The sequence below is a fragment of the Schistocerca serialis genome, unplaced genomic scaffold (genome assembly GCF_023864345.2).
Source record: "Schistocerca serialis cubense isolate TAMUIC-IGC-003099 unplaced genomic scaffold, iqSchSeri2.2 HiC_scaffold_522, whole genome shotgun sequence".
In the NCBI taxonomy this organism is placed as follows: domain Eukaryota; kingdom Metazoa; phylum Arthropoda; class Insecta; order Orthoptera; family Acrididae; genus Schistocerca; species Schistocerca serialis.
This window is the reverse complement of record NW_026048105.1, coordinates 110,001-115,000: the sequence shown is the minus strand read 5'-3', so window position 1 is coordinate 115,000 and position 5,000 is coordinate 110,001. Positions and strand designations below refer to the sequence as shown.

The window sequence follows — 5,000 nt, the reverse complement described above, 5'->3', positions numbered from 1 at the left end:
CCACACACTGGGGGAAACGGCCGACAGGGGCGGCAACATAGTGGAGCCGCAGTGTCACTAATGTACAGAGATAGAACAGTTTCGACTGGAACCAGAGTAACCGTATACACGGCACTGATTAGTAATAGATGCAGAGCCATCAGAATACAGATAATATATACAACCGTCCCTATACATGCTGAAAGACTCTGCACACAATGAGAACCACACGTCAGCCAGACACTATCACACACTACTCTCTGCCTCTAACAGGCACACACACAATATCTAACCACCAGCATGGAAGAACATCCGGTGCATCCTCTCCGCCACATTACACAATCCACACTATCATAACCAGACCGGGAGGTCCACCCAGAAAACAGAATATCCCACCCTTCCGACATCCGCCATTGCTCAGCTAAGCCACGAACACCCACACATGTCCTACACAGGGGTGCACCCAACATCACAATACTGCCTCCTGTCACAGTACACAAACAATGGCAGGAATGAAAGACACAGATCTGCCACAACCTTGGAATCGGAGCGCCGCCTGTCATGAGCCACAAGTGCATCCTGACGTGACAAATCGGATGATCCCGCAGGCATGCACTTACGATAATCACTATCAACGAACCTGCCGCCCCCTCCCCCCCCAAAATACACCTTTCCCTACAACGTGTACCTTAACCTAAGCTATATTGTACCTTAACCTAAGCGATATTGTACCTTAACCTAAGGTATATCGTACCTTAACCTAACCTACATTGCGCCTTCACCTAACCTACGTTGTACCTTAACCTAACCTACGTTGTACCTTAACCTAACCTACGTTGTACCTTAACCTAACCTACGTTGTACCTTAACCTAACCTACGTTGTACCTTAACCTAACCTACGTTGTACCTTAACCTAACCTACGTTGTACCTTAACCTAACCTACGTTGTACCTTAACCTAACCTACGTTGTACCTTAACCTAACCTACGTTGTGCCTTAACCTAACCTACGTTGTGCCTTAACCTAACCTACGTTGTGCCTTAACCTAACCTACGTTGTGCCTTAACCTAACCTACGTTGTGCCTTAACCTAACCTACGTTGTGCCTTAACCTAACCTACGTTGTGCCTTAACCTAACCTATGTTGTGCCTTAACCTAACCTATGTTGTGCCTTAACCTAACCTATGTTGTGCCTTAACCTAACCTATGTTGTGCCTTAACCTAACCTATGTTGTGCCTTAACCTAACCTATGTTGTGCCTTAACCTAACCTATGTTGTGCCTTAACCTAACCTATGTTGTGCCTTAACCTAACCTATGTTGTGCCTTAACCTAACCTATGTTGTGCCTTAACCTAACCTATGTTGTGCCTTAACCTAACCTATGTTGTGCCTTAACCTAACCTATGTTGTGCCTTAACCTAACCTATGTTGTGCCTTAACCTAACCTACGTTGTGCCTTAACCTAACCTACGTTGTGCCTTAACCTAACCTACGTTGTGCCTTAACCTAACCTACGTTGTGCCTTAACCTAACCTACGTTGTGCCTTAACCTAACCTACGTTGTGCCTTAACCTAACCTACGTTGTGCCTTAACCTAACCTACGTTGTGCCTTAACCTAACCTACGTTGTGCCTTAACCTAACCTACGTTGTGCCTTAACCTAACCTACGTTGTGCCTTAACCTAACCTATGTTGTGCCTTAACCTAACCTATGTTGTGCCTTAACCTAACCTATGTTGTGCCTTAACCTAACCTATGTTGTGCCTTAACCTAACCTATGTTGTGCCTTAACCTAACCTATGTTGTGCCTTAACCTAACCTATGTTGTGCCTTAACCTAACCTATGTTGTGCCTTAACCTAACCTATGTTGTGCCTTAACCTAACCTATGTTGTGCCTTAACCTAACCTATGTTGTGCCTTAACCTAACCTACGTTGTGCCTTAACCTAACCTACGTTCTGCCTTAACCTAACCCATATTGTACCTTAACCTAACCCATATTGTACCTTAACCTAACCCATATTGTACCTTAACCTAACCCATATTGTACCATAACCTAACCCATATTGTACCTTAACGTAACCTAATTTGTGCCTTAACGTAACCTAATTTGTGCCTTAACGTAACCTAATTTGTGCCTTAACGTAACCTAATTTGTGCCTTAACGTAACCTAATTTGTGCCTTAACGTAACCTAATTTGTGCCTTAACGTAACCTAATTTGTGCCTTAACGTAACCTAATTTGTGCCTTAACGTAACCTAATTTGTGCCTTAACGTAACCTAATTTGTGCCTTAACGTAACCTAATTTGTGCCTTAACGTAACCTAATTTGTGCCTTAACGTAACCTAATTTGTGCCTTAACGTAACCTAATTTGTGCCTTAACGTAACCTAATTTGTGCCTTAACGTAACCTAATTTGTGCCTTAACGTAACCTAATTTGTGCCTTAACGTAACCTAATTTGTGCCTTAACGTAACCTAATTTGTGCCTTAACGTAACCCATGTTGTGCCTTAACGTAACCCATGTTGTGCCTTAACGTAACCCAATTTGTGCCTTAACGTAACCCATGTTGTGCCTTAACCTAACCTATATTGTGCCTCAACCTAACCTATATTGCGCCTTAACCTGACGCACGTTGTCGCTGAACCTGCTCTGTAATTGTTATGCAACTCGTTAAATTAGTGTAGTGTTGCCTAACCGCAACCCTCGCAATATAGTTCGCTATTCGCACTGCCCGGTCCCCTGTGTATCGCGTCATGTTAAACACCTTGCAGGTGTTGCTGACTTTCCACATGCTCCTGCTATACACTGTAATGTGGATAGCAGCAGGACGTACATGCCCCCCCCCCTTCCCCCCTGCCTTCGCAAGCTGGTCGTTGAGAAGTTTGCATGTTCAATGCCCTTCGCATGCCGACGTACTCAGCCTACGTTGTGGTACGGCCTGTCACCTGTCCGCCGATGTACGCAAAACCCACAAACTGTACTGCACATTGGTCCGTATGTACTGAATGATACATCGTGGCACATGTGTGACCGTACGACGACTGCGCCTAGCAACGGCAGACCATACAGTCCAAATATTGTGCACGCAGCTACGTGTCGTCTCCCTATAAGAGCTGGATTGCAGTGTGGTACGCCATTCAGACGTGTGGGAGGAACGGACGCCCTGGATGGCGATCAGCATGAGCAGTCTGTTGATGTAGTGGAGCGTGTATTCGGACGTAGTCGTCTCTTCTCACACACCGTGATAGCATGTTGCACCGCGTTCCACATCTGCGACATCCTGCAGAGGCCGGCTGACAGTCGTTCGCGCAATGGACACCGCATACGTACGGGGGCTACCTTCCACGTGTTCTCGAGGCGTGCACATGTTGTTGCGTCTATGTGGGCAGACGTAGTGTGTTGTGACACCTGACACAGGCATGCAATACTCGTTGCAAATGGCGATGGACGTCTACGTTTGCTGGTGACGTTACGCAAATGAACAACAGGTAACCCGTTGTGGTGCGGTTGTTCTCGCTAGAGGTGAATCAGTGTTGGCGACGATCGGTCGAGCTATTAACCGGTTGTTTCAGGGATACCCACCATGCCCACGAACGTGAAAGGGGACCCACCATGCCCACGAACGCGAAAGGGGATCTGGGTGTGAGGCGATACGCGGCGGTGGCTGGGTGGGACCGTCCCCGGCCGGTGAGGGGGGGCCGCCCGGCGTGCTGGCAGCGCGGTGCGTGGGCGCACGCGCTACAGCCGGCTGGTGGGGGCGGCCAGTGGCAGGCGCGCCGGCCGACGGACGCGGCAGGCGGCGCAGCTGCGCGCCGGCGCCCCCTGCTCGCGGCGCCTTGCGGCCAAAGTAGGTCCTCGCGGGCCCGGTGCGAAGCGCGGTGGCCATCTGCAGTGTGCTGGTCCGATTGAGGACTGTGTGCGCTGAGGATGCGCCGCCGCCCGGCGCTCGGCGCCGCGACGCCGTCTGCTGCTCGGTCGCCCCAGCGGTTCTCGCAGGTGGTTTGTATCGCAGCTGTGCGGACGTGTTGGCGCGTGCGCTGTGCTGGGAGAGTTCGCTTCGGCACCCAAGTGGGGCTTTTGTCCTTCTGTGGCGCTGGCGTTGGAGCTGCCGGTCACCGTAGGTGGCGCGTGTTGTCTCCCGCCGGCAATGCCACGACAGCACGCTCCCGGGCCTCTGTCGGCAGCGGCAAGCTCAGTTGGGAGCACGGGTGGTCGCACCTAAAGCGTCTACTCGCCTAACTCCGGGCGATTGCGCCTCTCTCGAACCCGACCAAGTACTTAGGACGGCGCTGCGCGCCGCCGGGACCTGAGAGGGTTTCGAGGTGTGTTGTGCAGGGGAGCTCAGCCTCCTCCTGTTTGCAGAATAATTGAGCGGACGCTTGCGTGTTCGCGCGGGCCCCCGGGACACACTCCCGGGCGGCCGGCTGCTCAGCTCTAGTTGACGCAGCTCCCTGGTTGATCCTGCCAGTAGTCATATGCTTGTCTCAAAGATTAAGCCATGCATGTCTCAGTACAAGCCGCATTAAGGTGAAACCGCGAATGGCTCATTAAATCAGTTATGGTTCCTTAGATCGTACCCACGTTACTTGGATAACTGTGGTAATTCTAGAGCTAATACATGCAAACAGAGTCCCGACCAGAGATGGAAGGGACGCTTTTATTAGATCAAAACCAATCGGTCGGCTCGTCCGGTCCGTTTGCCTTGGTGACTCTGAATAACTTTGGGCTGATCGCACGGTCCTCGTACCGGCGACGCATCTTTCAAATGTCTGCCTTATCAACTGTCGATGGTAGGTTCTGCGCCTACCATGGTTGTAACGGGTAACGGGGAATCAGGGTTCGATTCCGGAGAGGGAGCCTGAGAAACGGCTACCACATCCAAGGAAGGCAGCAGGCGCGCAAATTACCCACTCCCGGCACGGGGAGGTAGTGACGAAAAATAACGATACGGGACTCATCCGAGGCCCCGTAATCGGAATGAGTACACTTTAAATCCTTTAACGAGTATCTATT

General features: G+C 50.5%; 1 non-coding gene across 1 annotated transcript in view; it reads left to right on the top strand.

The window, feature by feature from the left end:
* Positions 1–4,435: 4,435 nt before the first annotated feature.
* Positions 4,436–5,000, top strand: part of LOC126447649 (small subunit ribosomal RNA) — a 1,909-nt gene continuing 1,344 nt past the window's right edge. The window contains exon 1 of the ribosomal RNA XR_007583833.1: positions 4,436–5,000. This exon is cut by the window's right edge and continues 1,344 nt beyond it. This is a non-coding gene — a ribosomal RNA (small subunit ribosomal RNA).